The 21769-nt window shown below is 31.5% G+C and overlaps 1 non-coding gene across 1 annotated transcript; it reads right to left on the minus strand.

Annotated features, from left to right (window-relative positions):
* Positions 1 to 21241: 21241 nt before the first annotated feature.
* Trnaf-gaa lies at positions 21242 to 21314 on the minus strand. The gene has a single exon. It is a non-coding gene; the product is annotated as a tRNA-Phe (tRNA).
* Between the last annotated feature and the right edge of the window lie 455 nt (positions 21315 to 21769).

Consider the following 21769-nt stretch of genomic DNA (forward strand, 5'->3'; position numbering starts at 1 on the left):
AAAAGTCGATAGGATTATTTGTTTAAAAGTTATGATTTTTTTCATAGGTGGGACATATATGTTGTGGAGATACGAAAGGATTAAAGAAAAATTTCTCGATTTGCAATAGCTAATATAACATCGAATTTATGTAGTAATGTTTCTTAATGATTTTCTAGAAATTTTTCGATCACACAATTGCTTGACGCCAGTCTATGATTCATATTATATTTGTCCTCCTTTTGCTCGCAACATGTATTAAGTTAAGAATTGGCAGACGGCCCAAAGACTCGTCAAATATTGCGCAAGATCAATGACAAAGAAACATACAAAGATGTATTCATGATCCGCCAATTCGTGACTCGACTTTCGAGAGAAAAAAGCGACTTTTTATGGGGAGATTAAGAAAAATTCCATAGATTTGTTGTTCATAAAACTCTCACAAAAAGTACTACACTTACAGATTTTAGCGTACAAAACCAACATTTCACATTCATCTCGCATTCTTACAAACTAAACGTGTGAATGATAAATTATTCGAAGAAATAAAGTAATAAAATAATAAAATGCTAATACAATTCCTATTAATTTTATATAGCTTCATCTACACATTTGTAAAATAATAATAAAATATATTTCATGTAAATGTTTTATTAAGGTTAAAAGTATCGCTTATCAAAAATTCCTCGGAATAAGCATAGCATGGATTAGCATAAGAAGATTGGAAGTCTATTTTTGTATTTTTCGGCCACGAGTGCGATTTGCGTCGGCGACAATATGCAGTCGGGTCGCATTTACATCGAAATGATGGTTTTCTCCGATTGAATCAATCTCCACACGTGGCCGGATGTGCCTTTTTTAAATGCGTACGAGAAAGCTACCGTCGCGATCGCTTCTCGATCCCCGAATTCGTTGATTGTTTTAAAACAGTCACTTCTAAATTTGTTGCGGTATCGAAGATAGTCGTTTATCACTTTCTTCGAATACGTTCGGTTTTGTAGATAGACAATGGTATCGGCGAGCTCTCGAACGAAACACAATGTACAGACAAGATAAAGTTGCGTTAATTGTCGATAAACTTGCAAAAGAGCTCACAAATATCACATTTCCCGGAAATATTGAATTAAGTTCGAACGATTTTATTACCAGGGTTGGCATGTTTTAAACAATGTGTTTAAAACTGTTTGATTAAAACTTGTTTAAAACAGTGGACACTGTTTTAAACATTTTTGTTTTAAACTGTTTTAAACTACTGTTTAAAATATCCAAATAAAATATATGATTATTTGGAAAAAAATTGTAAAAAAAATAAAAAACAAACAAAAACTAATAGGCGTGTATGTTGCAGAAAAGTTTTTGTTTTAGTGTTTTTAGTTTTTTATCTATATTTATGTAACATATAGATATAAAAATATAAATAATAAAATAAAAATGATAAGATGGGTATTATTTTAGCAGAATATTTATTTTTGGATATTAAATAACAATCAATTCAATAAAGATTACTTAGAAGATATTAATTTACTTTACATTTTACATTTTAGCATTTTAAATTAATAGTACATAACTCATAGCAGGTCAGTAGTTCTAAAAAAAATTTCTTCTTTTAAAAAGAAGAATTGAGGTTTTTTATTTTTTTTTATTTATAATTTATGTTGAGAGTTAAGCATGAGGTTACTTAATAAGAATAGGAAAGGAACCAAAGTATTATATATTAAATATTATTAATTAGAACTCTTTTTTAGAATTACTGTCCTGCTATGAGTTATGTACTATTAATTTAAAATACTAAAATGTAAAGTCAGTCAATCTTCTAAGTAATCTTTATTGTATTGATGGTTATTTAACATCCAAAAATAAATATTCTGCTAAATTAATACTCATTTTATCATTTTTATTTTATTATTTATATTTTTAATAGCGCTGTCAATTTTGGCAACGTTTAACGCTAGCGAAAAATTTAAATATTTACACAGATCAAAGCTATTAAGTGTGTTTTGCTTGTTTAAAACATGCTTTTTTTGTTTAAAACATGTTTTTTTTTAAAAACACAAATAAAACAAAGACATTGTTCTAAACAAAAAAAACGATGTTTTTTGCCAATCCTTTATTACAAACGTTTAAGCCTGATATATAATCGAACTAATCGACCACTAAAAAATTTTGAAACTTTTCATAAAATTTTTGTCATATACATCATACATATTATAATATTGTACATATATCGACATTGTACATATTGTAATAGAGTAGATAAAGAGTAGATAAGAAAATATATTAATAATATTTCCAACCACAATTGGAATTTTTCTGTTTCTTCTGAAAGCTAATATTTAACAATGTCAAAAGCCCCGATATCTCTTAAGATTTTTTTCCGTAAGAGATAAAAGGCCGTAAAAGAATCGGTGTAAACTGCCCCGGTTCACGGACGCGTTAACACTCTCTCCAAGATTTTACGGGGCAATGCCGAAGAAAGAAATCATGAAAAAGAGGGCGGATACAAAGAATGCGAGTGTTACACAGCGGTCTTCTCAAGAGGGTTTAGAACGAGGAAGTGGCTGCGTCGAGGTATTTGGCGGTTTTGTTTCTTTCTTTTTCTCTTTTTTTTAATCATTTGCATTCCGAACAAGCCCAAGAACCTAACCTCAGACCCAAAAGGGTCCGAGCGGCCTTGCCGACTTCCTCGAAACAGATCTTTCCTCGACGTGCGTCGAAGGTCCGCGTCTCGACTCGTATAAGCAAGCAATCTTAAAGAAAGGAATTACTTTAAATAAATAAATGTTAATTTTTTCATTTTGTTACAAGATAACGCGTTTTTTTAAATGGAAATAATCAAGTCGAACTTAAAATAACTTCAGAAAGAGATAAAAATGATTTTAAAAGAATATTACAAGATTATAGCGGTATTTAAAATTTATCGTCTTTCATATAGACAACCATTCGATGTGTATTTATCATATTAAATAGAAGTCTACTCTCCTTCTCTCTTCTCTTCTCTTTCTCTTTCTAAACTAATGATAATCAGTGTACTATTGGACTCGCACGCTACGTAGTCTTCGGTTTATCCGAACGAGAGAACGAGCGAGAGAGCTAGAGTATTTTTCTTTCTTTCCACACTCTATTTTCCTTATTTTATAACCGGCTGGTGTATCTGGCCACGGCCTTCGAGCTATATCCTTATCGCAATTCCCAGTGCTAGCCTCGCACAATCTGGATCTTTGTCAGCGATTCCAAACAAAGCGCTCGAGAGCTCCGTTCGGCCGGCAAGCACGCAACTCCTTATCTAATGTAAACTTTGATTTTCTGTATCGCCGAGAAGAGAGAAAAAAAGAGTGATAGAGAGAGAAGGAAAACGTCCGGTTGCGAAAGGATTGCAATGTCCGTTAAAATAGGCATTGCAATCCTTTTTGTTTCTACGCTCAGGATTAAATGCGATTGCGGAAACAATTAAGGATGTTTTGTATGTACAATCCCAGCAAAAAGTAGCTGAAAATCAATATTGACGAATATATCCACTTTTGGTGTATTTTGAGTAAGAAATTGTGTGGAATATTACAATTTGATCTTAACAATGCAGAGATGTATTTTTTAATATTTATTGCGTTTTTATTGAAATATTCCGAATTTTGTTAATCGAAATGATTAACTTTTGGCAGAGAATTTCGCCTTGTGACAGATACATGGCTAACTTCATTGAATTATGTTTAATATCTTTTTAACCAGTTAGTACTTGTATAATATTATTTGACCAAATATATCCTCTGTATCTAAACTTTTGCAAATTTTCAACAAATTCTGAATATTATTTTCATGTGTTTTTGTCATTTGAATCGACGTGGTTATACGTTTTCCATAAGAACACATGTTAATTCGGTGCAAATTAAAATCCTTATAACTTGCGAACGCTTTAGTGAATCGATTTAAAAATTATACTGAAGATTTTAAACATATGTAAGGACATTCTGTACAATTTTCATTAAATTCTCAATATTTTAAAAATAGGTACAAAACATCCTTAAGGATGTTTTGTATATACAATCCCAGCAAAAAGTAGCTGAAAATCAATATTAACGAATATATCCACTTTTGGTGTATTTTGAGTAAGAAATTGTGTGGAATATTACAATTTGATCTTAATGCAGAGATGTATTTTTTAATATTTATTGCGTTTTTACTGAAATATTCCGAATTTTGTTAATCGAAATGATTAACTTTTGGCAGAAAATTTCGCCTTGTGACAGATACATGGCTAACTTCATTGAATTATATTTAATATCCTTTTAACCAGTTAGTACTTGTATAATATTATTTGGCCAAATATTTCCTCTGTATCTAAACTTTTGCAAATTTTCAACAAATTCTGAATATTATTTTCATGTGTTTTTGTCATTTGAATCGACGTGGTTATACGTTTTCCATAAGAACACATGTTAATTCGGTGCAAATTAAAATCCTTATAACTTGCGAACGCTTTAGTGAATCGATTTAAAAATTATACTGAAGATTTTAAACATATGTAAGGACATTCTGTACAATTTTCATTAAATTCTCAATATTTTAAAAATAGGTACAAAACATCCTTAAGGATGTTTTGTATATACAATCCCAGCAAAAAGTAGCTGAAAATCAATATTAACGAATATATCCACTTTTGGTGTATTTTGAGTAAGAAATTGTGTGGAATATTACAATTTGATCTTAATGCAGAGATGTATTTTTTAATATTTATTGCGTTTTTACTGAAATATTCCGAATTTTGTTAATCGAAATGATTAACTTTTGGCAGAAAATTTCGCCTTGTGACAGATACATGGCTAACTTCATTGAATTATATTTAATATCCTTTTAACCAGTTAGTACTTGTATAATATTATTTGGCCAAATATTTCCTCTGTATCTAAACTTTTGCAAATTTTCAACAAATTCTGAATATTATTTTCATGTGTTTTTGTCATTTGAATCGACGTGGTTATACGTTTTCCATAAGAACACATGTTAATTCGGTGCAAATTAAAATCCTTATAACTTGCGAACGCTTTAGTGAATCGATTTAAAAATTATACTGAAGATTTTAAACATATGTAAGGACATTCTGTACAATTTTCATTAAATTCTCAATATTTTAAAAATAGGTACAAAACATCCTTAAGGATGTTTTGTATGTACAATCCCAGCAAAAAGTAGCTGAAAATCAATATTGACGAATTTATCCACTTTTGGAATATTTTGAGTAAGAAATTGTGTGGAATATTATATTAATTTGATCTTAAATGCAGAGATGTATTTTTTAATATTTATTGCGTTTTTACTGAAATATTCCGAATTTTGTTAATCGAAATGATTAACTTTTGGCAGAGAATTTCGCCTTGTGACAGATACATGGCTAACTTCATTGAATTATATTTAATATCCTTTTAACCAGTTAGTACTTGTATAATATTATTTGGCCAAATATTTCCTCTGTATCTAAACTTTTGCAAATTTTCAACAAATTCTGAATATTATTTTCATGTGTTTTTGTCATTTGAATCGACATGGTTATACGTTTCCCATAAGAACACATGTTAATTCGGTACAAATTAAAATCCTTATAACTTGTGAATCGATTTAAAAATTGTACTGAAGATTCTAAACATATGTAAGGACATTCTGTACAATTTTCATTCTCAATATTTTGAAAATAGATAAATATCCTTAAGATCAAATAATATTCTGTAAGATTATAACAGACAGCGTTTCTCAATATACTGAAGTGAAGCAAAAAGTTTTCATTTCGAATAAAATGATCGAGCTAAAAAAAAAACACATAAAAATAAATGATAAAAAAAGCGTACGTCATACGTGACAAGCGAATCGCGCAGTTGCGTGCAAGTCTCATGTGAGATTGAGACTTTGTTCTCCTGACGCGAGTCGCGACGAAGGTCGTGCCTTGTTTCGGAAGCAATCTCTCCTCGCGATTTCGCCGGCTAATTTCTCCCAGCAAATGCGCACGTGGCGCATTCTGCGCAGCGGCGCTTAACCCAGAATGTCGGCGAGCAGTATTACGGTGTGCAAGTTCGTTGTCCTCCTCTTCAACGCACTGTTCGACGGTGTTGTTGCCCTCCGTGTTATATTAAACGTTATTCCACGGCGCTTTGTTTTGCGTTTATGCATACTTGGGACAGGCAAGAGCGCGGGGAAAGAAGGGGTTTTCCCTCGCAACCACCTTGTGTCACTCTCTCTTTAGTTTGCCTCCTCTTTTCTCATTCGCGAGGATTCTTCATCCGATGGTTCGTGTTGCTCTTCTCTCTCTCTCTCTCTTTTTAACTTTCTGTCTCTTTCTCTCGCACACGTGTGCGAGCTTTTGCCTCTTTTCGCGCATATTTCGTTCCTTTTTCTTTGCCTCCTCTATTTTACCCTTGCGGGAGCGATGCTTAATTCAAGCCGCCGTTTATTTGGCCGTTTCTTAACTGGGAAGTTCTCTTTACTACGCACAATACCACGAACGACTCTCTGAAAATATTCCGAGTCTTCTGTAGAGAGAAATATTTGAGATGCATTCGCGCGCCATACGTCATATGATCTTTTTGTAACGTGACTCTTGATTAATGCTCCGCTGCTGTTTTTTTCTTTTCTCTTTTTACTCAGGAATAACATTATATAATATAATCACAACACTTAATCCTCGTATAAAATATTTCCTTTTTATAATGATAAAGAATAACATTATTATTGTGTTCGTTATCAAGTATTTAGAAATATCATGTATAACGTTTCTAATCTGATTGAATTATATAATTTTCCTTGACTATAAATTCAATTTTCTATAATTTCGTCATTACCATGATTAGAATTACAATCGCATAAAGATGGTGAGAATAATTATAAATACATTTTACAGCTGACAAAGATGTTTAGAAAACTAATAGTGCAGCTCTCTCTTTCTTTGTTTGTCTTTTATTCATCTTACACTCATCATCCATATCCTAGACCAATCTCGGAAAAGTATAGGAAGACTACGATTGTAACTTGAAGACTCTAAACAAGTGGTAACTGAGAAATTTTAGTCCAAAATGACTGTATTTTGCTAATAATATATTTCAAGCCTCTCTCACTCTCTTGATACTCCTCTCGATTCGCTTTCGGGCATTGTGTGCAGTTAACCTAAGCACTGCCACGTGCCTGTTTCTCCCCTCTTGTTTGTCCGTGGTTCCCGAGTCTTCTTCTCCCTCTTTCCAATACTCGTCCTCTCTCGCTTTTGTCTCTCTTATCTTCCACTCGCTGCGCAGTTTAAACATACGCGGTTCTTCATGCATCGTCGTGCAGCAGGAACAAAGGACGAAAGTGCGAAGAAAGTATCTGGCGAAAGACTGTTTTTACCTCATGTGAATAATTTTTTTATTGCTGATATATGTATACATTATTTTACATATGAATTTTACCAGAATAAGAAAATAAAGTCAATTTTGCAAAAATTATTTTTCTATTAAGAATGTTTGTATGTACAATCCCAGCAAAAAGTAACTGAAAATCAATATTGACAAATTTATCCACTTTTGGAATATTTTGAGTAAGAAATTGTGTGGAATATTATATTAATTTGATCTTAAATGCAGAGATGTATTTTTTAATATTTATTGCGTTTTTACTGAAATATTCCGAATTTTGTGAATCGAAATGATTAACTTTTGGCAGAGAATTTCGCCTTGTGATAGATACATGGCTAACTTCATTGAATTATGTTTAATATCTTTTTAACCAGTTAATACTTGTATAATATTATTTGACCAAATATATCCTCTGTATCTAAACTTTTGCAAATTTTCAACAAATTCTGAATATTATTTCCATGTGTTTTTGTCATTTGAATCGACGTGGTTATACGTTTCCCATAAGAACGCATGTTAATTCGGTGCAAATTAAAATCCTTATAACTTGTAAACGCTTTAGTGAATCGATTTAAAAATTGTACTGAAGATTCTAAACATAAGAACATTCTGTACAATTTTCATTAAATTCTCAATATTTTGAAAATAGGTATAAAACATTCTTAAGGATGTTTTGTATGTACAATCCTAGCAAAAAGTAGCTGAAAATCAATATTGATGAATATATCGACTTTTGGAGTATTTTGAGTAAGAAATTGTGTGGAATATTACAATTTGATCTTAACAGTGCAGATATGTATTTTTTAATATTTATTGCGTTTTTACTGAAATATTCCGAATTTTGTGAATCGAAATGATTAACTTTTGGCAGAGAATTTCGCCTTGTGATAGATACATGGCTAACTTCATTGAATTATGTTTAATATCTTTTTAACCAGTTAATACTTGTATAATATTATTTAACCAAATATATCCTCTGTATCTAAACTTTTGCAAATTTTCAACAAATTCTGAATATTATTTCCATGTGTTTTTGTCATTTGAATCGACGTGGTTATACGTTTCCCATAAGAACGCATGTTAATTCGGTGCAAATTAAAATCCTTATAACTTGTAAACGCTTTAGTGAATCGATTTAAAAATTGTACTGAAGATTCTAAACATAAGAACATTCTGTACAATTTTCATTAAATTCTCAATATTTTGAAAATAGGTATAAAACATTCTTAAGGATGTTTTGTATGTACAATCCTAGCAAAAAGTAGCTGAAAATCAATATTGATGAATATATCGACTTTTGGAGTATTTTGAGTAAGAAATTGTGTGGAATATTACAATTTGATCTTAACAGTGCAGAGATGTATTTTTTAATATTTATTGCGTTTTTACTGAAATATTCCGAATTTTGTGAATCGAAATGATTAACTTTTGGCAGAGAATTTCGCCTTGTGATAGATACATGGCTAACTTCATTGAATTATGTTTAATATCTTTTTAACCAGTTAATACTTGTATAATATTATTTAACCAAATATATCCTCTGTATCTAAACTTTTGCAAATTTTTCAACAAATTCTGAATATTATTTCCATGTGTTTTTGTCATTTGAATCGACGTGATTATACGTTTCCCATAAGAACGCATGTTAATTCGGTGCAAATTAAAATCCTTATAACTTGTAAACGCTTTAGTGAATCGATTTAAAAATTGTACTGAAGATTCTAAACATAAGAACATTTTGTACAATTTTCATTAAATTCTCAATATTTTGAAAATAGGTATAAAACATTCTTAAGGATGTTTTGTATGTACAATCCTAGCAAAAAGTAGCTGAAAATCAATATTGACGAATATATCGACTTTTGGAGTATTTTGAGTAAGAAATTGTGTGGAATATTACAATTTGATCTTAACAGTGCAGAGATGTATTTTTTAATATTGATTGCGTTTTTACTGAAATATTCCGAATTTTGTGAATCGAAATGATTAACTTTTGGCAGAGAATTTCGCCTTGTGATAGATACATGGCTAACTTCATTGAATTATGTTTAATATCTTTTTAACCAGTTAGTACTTGTATAATATTATTTGACCAAATATATCCTCTGTATCTAAACTTTTGCAAATTTTCAACAAATTCTGAATATTATTTCCATGTGTTTTTGTCATTTGAATCGACGTGGTTATACGTTTCCCATAAGAACACATGTTAATTCGGTGCAAATTAAAATAACTTGTGAACGCTTTAGTGAAAATAACTTATAAACGTTTTAGTGAATCGATTTAAAAATTGTACTGAAGATTCTAAACATAAGGATATTCTGTACAATTTTCATTAAATTCTCAATATTTTGAAAATAGGTACAAAACATCCTTAAATATGATGAAATATATATATATTTTTCGAATGCACTCATCTATTTAACATTCGGTAGACCAACGCATTCCAAAACAATCAATCATGCATTATTATCAGTTCGAAGTATCAATTTTTCAGGGACGCTCATTACAGTAATGAACGCATCAAAGTCCAATTTACGTACATACTTGAAATGTAGCACGTTAAAAATCACCAATGTTTTTTATTATGGAACACGACCGAGAGAGACTTTTTCAAGGTGATTCACAATGCATCGTTAAGAAGCAACTATGTCAGGATCGCACTGTGCTCTCGCTAATGTGTTCCCATAGCGTATTTTACACTTGGTTACGTATTTCTCAATATTATTCGTTTGCTCCGGTACATTTTCGATTGCGCAAGATGGTACCAGATCAGAACGAAGCAGCGAAACCTGCTTGGCTAGTAATCACGATATGAAACGTGATTTGGGTGCATTGAAGAAATGCGTCCTCTCATCCTCGCCATTCCATATCCATCCGAAACTAACCGGATTTCCCGAGTAACTTTGTTTTTTCAGATTATAATTTTAGAGATTATAAAGTGTGGCGTTGTTGCCTCTAACGGGGTTTCAAAACAACTTCAAAGTGTTTGGATATGTGTTATAATAAAATTCAGTCTTTAAAAGCAAAAGCGACACGCAAATGATACACAATGACATTTTAAATATTTTATTAATTTTAATATAACTTTGAAAGATTTTTCCTTTGGAAAAAGTAATAGAATTTCGTGTATAATCAATTAATATCGAATTTGCAAGATTGACTTGTAATGAAAAAATGGAAGAAAAATGAAAATGGATTATTTTTCTAATTGGTTACAAGAATTTGAGGTACTTTATTGGATTATAAACGTCACACGAGAAGCCATCCCATGTGATTTAATATATTTATTTTTAATATAACGGAATAGCGCACCTTTTTTTTCTCTTCGGGAGAGAAACAAGATTATTTCAGGCTCGCATTTTAATTTATAGAGGAGATCTCAGGTCACGTCGAAATATTTGAAGACACGATTCGTAAATTTTGCGCAAGGTTACTGCAATGACATGTATATTCTTGTTTTGCGAGCAAAATTTTGAGGAAAAACGTCCTTTTTTTCTTAAATTACAGATTTTTGCGAAAAATACATATATATACATGTATATTGGAATTTCTGAGAGAATATTTTAATTATTATTACTATTATTATTATTATTACTATTTATTGTGTGCACATTAGTTTTTTTAATTATAAAACATTTTAAATATATAAAGAAAAATATAATAAAATTTTACAAACTGCAATAATTATCTGCAATAATAGAAGAATATTAAAGGATATTCCTAAATTACAGATATTATTTCAACGACTGGAATTTCAACAATTTAAAAGTCAGCTGGTTTCTGCCAGTTTGATGTACGAATGACAATCAAGGTTGCAGTGACTTTTACCGACTTCTAATAGTCGCGTGTACACAATCAAGGTTAACGAAGTAATGAGTTTTTTTTAGTTTAAAATATAAAGGAGAGAGGATATAAAATAAACATATTTTTCTTCCGGATGCATTGAATATGAAGATTAAAATCACATTGTGATCGATGAATCATTCAACACTTGAGATCTTGATAGAGAATCTTGTTTTTGCAATAAATCGAATAATGTAAAGTGAATAGTTTCTATTAAAAATATCATATTTAATCCTTTCAAATTGCATTTTTTAAATTTTCTTAACAACATTTATAAAAAAATAATATAAATAAAACTATATATATATATATATACAGGGTGACCCATTTTAACTTAGGCAGCCAAATAACTCGAAAAATAAGCACACTACGAAAAAATGGTTAGAATCAAAATTTCGTCATTTCGAGGGGGACGTACAATGAAGTTAAAATCAGCCCCCCCACCCCTCCCCCTGGGCGGTGAGGGGGGCAAGTTTGAAATCTTAAATGAAACCCCCTATTTTTCATTGCATATTCTTGTAGCTTATCTCGAGAGCTTTCCAAAACACTATAATTAAGTACCTTTTTATTAAGTACTTTTTGAGTTATAAGGCTTAAAATAATTTCTTAATTTTACATAAACCATAAAATATCTAGTAAACCATTCATTTTTCGATTATCTTACCTTCATACTTTTATGTACAAAATAATGAGAGGAATCAATTGGTGTAAAGAAAACACATAGTTGTTTCTAAGAAAAAATATGTAATTTGCAATTAACAATTCCATATTTTTTCTTAAAAACAACTGTATGTTTTCTTTACACCAATTGATTCCTCTCATTATTTTGTACATAAAAGTATGAAGGTAAGATAATCGAAAAATGAATGGTTTACTAGATATTTTATGGTTTATGTAAAATTAAGAAATTATTTTAAGTCTTATAACTCAAAAAGTACTTAATAAAAAGGTACTTAATTATAGTGTTTTGGAAAGCTCTCGAGATAAGCTACAAGAATATGCAATGAAAAATAGGGGGTTCCATTTAAGATTTCAAACTTGCCCCCCCTTACCGCCCAGGGGGAGGGGTGGGGGGGCTGATTTTAACGTCATTGTACGTCCCCCTCGAAATGACGAAATTTTGATTCTAACCATTTTTTCGTAGTGTGCTTATTTTTCGAGTTATTTGGCTGCCTAAGTTAAAATGGGTCACCCTGTATATATATATATATATATATATATATATATATATACATATATATATATATATATATATATATATATAAACAATAAATAAAAAGCTTTTAATAATATAATATAAACATAATAAAAACGACATAATAAAAACGAATTAAGAGTCCAAATGCTTTATTAATAGACATGAAAATATTGATTAAAAAGGAATTTAAATAATGTTTATTATACTTTTGATTCACTTCAATCTTTAATAACAAAATTCCGATTAGATAAAATATAAGTACAGAATGTATTTTATCTAATCGAAATTTTATTAAAGCTGAAATAGAGCAAAACTATAATAAACATTATTTGAATTCTTTTTTAATCAATATTTTTATTTGTTACCACATGTTTGGATTTTATTCATTTTTATTGTATATTTTATATTTATTTATTCACATGTTAAAAGCATTCGAGAATCAATATTATCGATGTTTTTGAGGACACTTGCCATCATCTTGTCGCGAAACATATAAAGGTTTTGAAAAACGTCGCTTCTCGGAAACATTTGCTTTCTTATTGTAAAGTGAAGCATATCATACTGCCATATGTGTTATATTGCGTGTATAATAAATCAGCGGTAAGATTTATACTCATGATGTGACAGCATGCTAAGTACTACGAGGCTATCGAGAAATGGATGGTCGAAAAGTAGGATAAGAAAACATGCATCTCCGAGAACAGATGTATTCCAGGGACAAAATCACTTTTTTCGCTGTAAACTCGCGAACGTTTCTTCATTAAACCCTATATTACATTATTTGCATATTCAGGTTTCTGATTTTATCTTCAATCAAACTTTTCTATGATTTTATAGTAAAATCTTTCATTGTATGTGTATAATAATCGTAAAATTTCATTAAGAAAGCATTTATATATGCATATTATTCTAAAAAAATATAAAGAGATATATTTAAATTGTCCTAATAAATAAAAGATGCTATGTGTCCTATGTATATTTTAACGTAAAGTTATAATTAACTATCTAATAAAAATAAAGTTATAATTAACTATCTAATAAATTCATCAAAGGCATTATGCTTTAATATTATTCCATTCTATTTCCGTGAATTCTAAAGAAACGCTAACAAATATTGTTTTACACACTGACAAAAAAATCTGGTTGCATTAATTAAAATTCTAATAGATTCAACCAGTATGTCTGTTGGAAAATGGACGAACCAGAATTCTTGTAGGAATTACCAGATGAATCTGATTAATTTCTTTCTTTTTAATTTACCAAATTTTACGGTTAATAATACTAAACTCGCCAGCACCAAGTCGTCTAAAATTTTTTCCATTTAATCTCAAAAGTCTGTTTAATATTCTGAATTCCAACAAGATTATTGGATACATTCAATCCAGATTATTGAATAAATTATTTTAAATTCAATTCGTTAGAAATTAAACTGATAAACAGTGATGCAAGAAGAGGATGCAGCTCAAACACACACAATCAGAGCGTTAGCGTCCTTTTTCTGGCACTACTGTTCGTAAGCGAAAAAAAAATATACTTTGGATTTAATGTTAATATTAGTTCTTTATATATATTTTATGACAAATATTGAATACGAGTTAAGTTAAGAAGCAAGCAAAGAAATTAATGCAACAAGAAATTTTATAGATCCAACCAAAAAATATTAACCAAATCCTTATAGAAAAATCTATTAAACGTTCTAGTTGTAAAAAATCGAGTCTTATCATGATAACTAGAAATTCTTGTTTGATTTAACCAAAATGCCTTCAATCATATACGTCTTGTTGGTACAATCAAACGATTTTTCTCAGTGCACATTTTCTTTATTTATTTTAAATTAAAAATTACATTTTTCTCTTTCTTCCTTTTCGAACAGAGCTGATTTATATTTATCCATGTTAAGTCGCCAAACTTCAGACCACTGCAAATATCTTAAGGCATTTCTGTCTCCATTCCTTCGAGTTACCGCCCAACTATTTTCCCGCGGGTCAACATAGCTGCAATGTTGACGATATTGTAACACCAACACGCCTTAACGGTCGCTCGTAATTTCTTGCCCGGCGAGACGAACCGTTTTGCCAGTTAGGAGGAGCTTCGGGCGCGAATTTGTCTCGTCGTAATTCTACAAGACGAATTCGCAGAAGCGAAACCGACCGCGAGAGATCGGGCATAATCGCCGACATTCTTCCATACGCACGTGGTGCGCGTTGGCAGTTCTTGCACGTGTACGCACTTAAGCGGAAGAATTCAATGCACGTGTGTACGTTGCGTACATGGGTATCTGTATCCGTGTGTGCGTGCGCCGGCGATCGTTATATACGCAATGCGTAACCCCTCGGGGTCAAATAGCTCGTCGAACATGGTCCCTCTTCGTCGACCTCCTCGCTGACATCGTTTTTATACCCTATATCGTTTCAAGTGGGAGTGGAAGAAAATCGTTTGTTCGAGAAGAACATTTTAAATGCGCCATTTTTCGAACACGACTGTTCCACAGACATGTTCTGAATATTCAAGATTTGAAAGAGATTTTTAATAATATTGTTTACTTTATAAGATTTTCCTCTTTCTAAAAACAATGTTCTTTTTACTTTGATTTTATAATTTCTCTCGACACGTACGGATTTTATTCTAGCTTTGGAAGGAAGAAACGATAAAAAGTTTCGATTTCTAGATCCAATCGCGAGCCGCGATATTACGCAAGTGGGAAAAATCACGTTTACGATGTGCTCGCGTTTTCGATTTCCTCGACATAAGATCGTTTAGAAAGCGAGCGCGCGGCGTAACGTCTGCTCATTAATCGCGCGTTGGAAATCTAGGTCAGAGACGTGAGCCTCCTCCTCCTCCTCGTGTTAATCAACCGCGCGCGACAGGCCTCGAGCGGTTTCTTATCGTTCTCGTTACCGATACTTCAAGCTCGTTTCATGTCACAGAAGGCAGATCAGAAGAGGGAAGAATGTGAAAAATCCTTGCGAAACCACCGTTTACTTCAAGGTTATATTCGACAATAATTAAGACTATAAACTTCAATTATTTCAATTTTTAAATTTAAAAATGTTTAAACTTTGAACGATATATATTTTAAAAAATATACAATGTTGTTTTTCACTTTAATTCTTATTTCCTCCTCTTGTTTCAGAAGAAATCGAGAGAATGCTTAATCGATCGATGAGGTTAGGTTAGGCAATCGAGCCTAATTGACGTCAACAAAATCCATTCATCGTAGAACGGCCTTTTTAATTACTTTAAAAATGTTTAAACTTTGAACGATATATATTTAAAAAAATATACAATGTTGTTTTTCATTTTAATTCTTTAATTTCCTCCTCTCGCTTCAGAAGAAATTGCTCAATCGATCGATGAGGTTAGGTTAGGCAATCGAGCCTAATTGACGTCGACAAAATCCGTTCATCGTAGAACGGCCTTTTTAATTACTTTAAAAATGTTTAAACTTTGAACGATATATATTTTAAAAAATATACAATGTTGTTTTTCATTTTAATTCTTTAATTTCTTCCTCTCGCTTCAGAAGAAATTGCTTAATCGATCGATGAGGTTAGGTTAGGCAATCGAGCCTAATTGACGTCGACAAAATCCGTTCATCGTAGAACGGCCTTTATTCCAACGCTCGTTTCCGCGCGACGTTGTTTGCACGCGTCCGCAGTCAGGATTTCCTCGCGATAAATTCGCGGGCATCACGAGTCTTGGACGACCGCCAAGCACCACCGTGTGGCTGCTCTCTCTCTCTCTCTGCGTCGTTGCGACCGCCGCAACTCTGGACCAGTTTCTTTATCCGGTACAGCGGTGGCGGATTTCGAAACAACCGGTTCTCCTTCCACGATTGGCTTTCGGAACGACCGAAATAAAGCCGCGTCGCGCGTTCGCGATATCCTCGTGGATTTTACGATCCTGCCTATGGCGCGGTTTGCAAAAGTGACACGGCGATGTCCGAAAGTGCACTACGCATAACTTAACCTTTTCGTACCTCCGACTTTCCCAAAAGAGATGTGTTTCATATGAAGACAGTTTTACAGGTTTTTGGGAGGTGATTCCACATTTCATCAAATTTTAAATTCAAAATGGCAGATTCAAGATGGCGGCAATGAAAAGCTTAAATATCAATATATTTAAAATATAAGCTTAGATCTAGTAATTTCATTTTTTTTATTTATATTATGTTTTTTCCTGAATACACACACACACACACACACACACACACATACACGTTCGACATGTTCATAACGTTATTATACATTTTTTTTTGCAAGCCGCGCACCTGCCGCAAGACTTGGATGTCCGTCGCACGCGTCGTCTTACTTTGATTACACATATAAATTATTATAATATTTATTATAATAAAGTTGTAATTACATTTAAATAAAACTTTAAGTTTATAATTAGTGTATAAATTTTCTGATTTTACAATTAATATGCGGTTGATTTTCATTTTCTAAAAGTTTGATTTTTTGCAAAGTTTAGATAATTATATTGTACTGTAAACATTACATTTCAAAGTGCGTGATTTTTTATATATAGCTTGAACCTTCTTCTTTAAAACAAGCCAAGGTAGAAATCGATAGAACTATTTGTTTAAAAGTTATGAATTTTTTTGTAGGTGGGACATATATGTCCTGGAGGTACGAAAGGGTTAAGCAGCAAGCAGGAACATATAAGTCACTGAAAAATATCTCAAATTTTTATATATAATTTATATATTTTTATTTTTCATATTTTTAATAACTTTATATAGGTGTAATTTTAAATCTCGAATACGTATCCCATACAGCACAGAACATTGCAGCAATGTTGCTGCAATGTTGAAATAATTGCAATATTGTCACAATATTACTGCAATGTTCTGTGCTGCATGGGATATTACAAATTTTCAAAAAACTCAGTGAAATATTAATAAACATCAGGGTTGGCAAAAAACTTGTTTTTTTATTTTAAACAAAAAACATTGTTTTTTTTCGTTTAGAACAATGTTTTTTGTTTTATTTATGTTTTTAAGTAAAAAAAATGTTTTAAACAAAAAAAGCATGTTTTAAACAAGCAAAAAACACTTAACAGCTTTGATCTGTGTAAATATTTCAATTTTTCGCTAGCGTTAAACTGTAAATAACGTTGCCAAAATTGACAATGCTATTAAAAATATAAATAATAAAATAAAAATGATAAGATGGGTATTATTTTAGTAGAATATTTATTTTTGGATATTAAATAACAATCAATACAATAAAGATTATTTAGAAGATATTGATTGACTTTACATTTTACATTTATCATTTTAAATTAATAATACATAACTCATAGCAGGTCAGTAGTTCTAAAAAAAAGTTCTAGTTAATAATATTTAATAATAGTTAATAATAGTTAATATATTTAATACAAAATACTTTGGTTTCTTTCTTATTCTTATTAGTAATTATAAGTAACCTCATGCTTAACTCTCAACATAAATTATAAATAAAAAAAAATAAAAAATTCTTTTAAAAAGAAGAACTTTTATTGGACCTACTGACCTGCTATGAGTTATGTACTATTAATTTAAAATGCTAAAATGTAAAAATCAGTTAATATCTTCTAAGTAATTTTTATTGTATTGATTGTTATTTAATATCTAAAAATTTAATATCTAAAAATAAATATTCTGCTAAAATAATATCCATCTTATCATTTTTATTTTATTATTTATATGTTTATATCTTACATAAATATGTTTATTATATACTATATACTTTATATGTTACATAAATATAGATAAAAAACTAAAAACACTAAAACAAAAACTTTTTTGCAACGTACATAATATTAGTTTTTGTTTGTTTTTGATTTTTTTTACAATTTCTTTTCCAAATAATTATATATTTTATTTACGATATTTTAAACGGTTCTAAACAATAGTTTAAAACAGTTTAAAACAAAAATGTTTAAAACAGTGTCCACTGTTTTAAACAAATTTTAATCAAACAGTTTTAAACACATTGTTTAAAACATGCCAACAAAACATTGACGATCAAAATATATAAATCACCAAAAGAACATAAAATAGAAGGAGAGATATTTAAATGAAATTAATGATAAATTATATGATATTATTCTCTTGAGAATTCTATAGAGAATTTACATGAGAGAAAGAGATGTTTGTTGGAAGCGCGATGTTTGGAGAGGGTGCATGTCGCGTAGGGGATTTCCCTTGTCTCCGGATTCTCCTCTCGGTGTCCCCGGACACCGCGCGTTCTTGGCGCTCGTCGGGCAGTCGTTAATCTTAACAAGCGAAGCGGCGGAGGCGGGGACTCCGTCACTCGCTGCGCACGCCATTATTCAACGCTTGGGGAAAAAAAGAAAAAGAGGAGAAAGAGAAGAAGAGACCGTTTGTGCGGTGTGCTTTGCGCACCGTCATTACGCTCGCACGCGTGCACGCTCGGCGAGCTGATCACTAATTAGCGAATTAGCACGCGTATGTCTCTTAATGCGCCCGAGAGGAGGGATATCAATGTTTCTTATAATCTCAGCACGTATAGGTGTAATGGAATGCGAGTTTTTACGAAGGCGAGTCGAAAGGTTAAAATAAAATGGTGAAAAAGATAATATTTAAGATCCGGAAACGTCAATCTGTTAAAACCCACAGAAATTCGGTGAAGTCGAAAGTTCCGGGAACTAGAAACATCTTGCCGCGGATTCGGAATCTCGCGAAACGGAAATGTCAAGAGTCACTACCGCCAGCATTCGGTAAGATACGACACGAGACGCGCGCCGGACTTTTGTCACGATTAGTCACGCATCAAAACAGGGCCGTATCTCGGGCAGGAAAAGGCGGTCGATGCGGATTTCGTGCGGGAGGACTGCTTGCCAACAGCGAGAGGAAACGTGAACGATAAAGAGAAAGGGAGCGAGAGCGAGAGAGAGAGAGAGAGAGAGAGAGAAAGAGAGAGAGAAAGAGAGAAAGATGACGACCGTGACGTATCTGGGATTCCCCCTTCTCTCTTTCGCGCGCGGCGAAACTTTGCTGTTTAATCTTTCACGAGCACACGCGTGGCTGAAAAACGATGTAATATAAGCCCCGCCACATTACGAAAGTTAAACTGGAACAGAGTGCTCTTAACCCTTTTGTAACTCAAGAATATATATAACGTGCGTCTAAATGTCATTTTTCAATCTATAAATATAGCTTCTTTAATAAAAAATACAATATAATTACTATAAAAATTACAATGACAACATAATAATATGGAGAGGAAAAAAATAGAAATAAACATAATAAATAAAATAAATAAATAAATATACATAAATAAAAAACTTTGTTGTATTAATTAAATAAGACAATTTCTCTGGAGAATTTCTCGAGAGAACTAATATTTTTCAATGAAAAATAACATTTGTAAAAAAATACAGACACTCGTGCTTGGTTGTGGTTCTGCACTCTTGTTCATTGGACTTGACTTGTATTTTTTCTGCTTTGTTATTAAGATTGAAGTTCCTCAATCTGATGATTAGCTTGTCAAAGCTCTTTCCCAGGTAGCAAGCACACGTCATTTTAACGTTTCAAATTGGTCATTCACTATTCTTGACGTCACGAATTGACGTTTTTATAACGTAAAAGTGACGGTTTAATGTCACTGATTTAAATGACACAAGATTCTTGACGTCATGACATGTACATGTGACATATTTTGACGTCTTTTTTTTAGCATAATAATATATTTAATAGTTTTGTCGAATAAAGCACTCTCTAAAAGTGAATCAGTGTATTATCACTGAAAAACAGTAAATAAATACTGATTACAGCAATTATAAGCACAGCACTGTAAATTAGTGATATTCTATTGAAAGAATCACTTAATAATTTTGACTATTTCAATCAGTAATATTTCAGTAATATTTCTTTCGTTATTGCCAGTAATAATCTCTCTATTCATCTCTCTATCTATTTCATAAATATAATATAAATATAAAAATAAATAAATATATATAAATATAAATAAATATATATAAAATTAAAAATTTTATCTATATTTACTAAATATTTATTATATTAAAAATTTTATTTTATTTATATTACATGTATATTGAACTTGTTATTTTAAATAGATAACGAACGAATAATTTTTATTAATTAGCCAGACATTTATTTGTCCGACTTATAAGATCGATTTAATATCTGAAGCCTCTCTATTGAGATTATCAGAAATTAAATCGAAGTAATATTTTTAATTTTATCTGTAACTTTTTTCTGTAACTTTTATCTGTAACTTTTTAATTTTATCTGTAAATTTTATATAATTCTTGACTAAAATTAAATATGAGAGAAATAGCGATCATAGTGGTAAACGAACGAACTAGCGATTACTGGTTTCACAGTGAATTTTACTTTAATAATTGTTAAAGTCTGATCGTGAAAGTCATGTTGTACAAAAAATTTTAAAAGAATTTTTTATGGGATCGATGTACTAACATAAGTAATAAAATAATCGTCACTTCATGACTGAAAAATAACATCAAAATAATGTTATATCAAGACGTCAATATAAAGTCATGTAACAAATCAGTCATTTTGATAACATATGACCAAAAATGACCAGTTTGGAATGTCAAAATGACGTGTGCTTGCTACCTGGGTTGTGCTGATTGACAAAATGTTTTGTTTTTTTTTTTGATTTTATCAATTGATTTTTTTTTCTTTAATATTTTCTTTTATTTGATTGATTTTTTTCTTTAATGTTTTCTTTTATTTGATTGGTTTTCTTTTTTATTTGATTTGGTTTTTTTGTTTGATTTTATTTTGGTAAGAAATATATACATATAAACATCTTACTTTTCTATTATGATGAAGAAGATATGTGAGGTGAGGTGCGAGTGGCTGGATCGGGAATCGAACCCGAGACTTTTGCTTTTCGGGCAAGTGCTCTAAACCACTGAGCTATCCAGACCCCACACTTAATGCCGCTATTTAACACATATGCGACCCCAAAGCGATGTTGGATCTCGCTCGATTGTCACGGAGGAAATAATCGCTCTAAATAATCGCTCGCTGATCAAATAAGTGCCAGTTGCACTGCATGCAAACTTCTTCTTCTTCGATTGGTCTTCCGTAAGAAACAACATCGATGAGCACAACGCCATAGATTGACCACATCTCTTAAACCAATCTCTTCCTCTAGTAAATAACAATATTCTCACTGTGCCGATGAAAATGGAGAACAGTGACAAATGGGCCCTGAAATTCGGCGAAGATTTCGCTTTGAAGACGCGAACGAGGCTCTATTCGTGGCGCACGATGTGCCATGTCGTATCTCCGTGTTGGCACGACCCGCGTGTTGTTTTCTTTGGAATTCGAGACGCGGGTGCGTCGACGCGAGCGAAGTGTGCGCACGAGCGGGTTGGC

This window comes from Camponotus floridanus, unplaced genomic scaffold, assembly GCF_003227725.1.
Source record: "Camponotus floridanus strain SB8 unplaced genomic scaffold, Cflo_v7.5 scaffold18, whole genome shotgun sequence".
Classification (NCBI taxonomy): Eukaryota; Metazoa; Arthropoda; class Insecta; order Hymenoptera; family Formicidae; genus Camponotus; species Camponotus floridanus.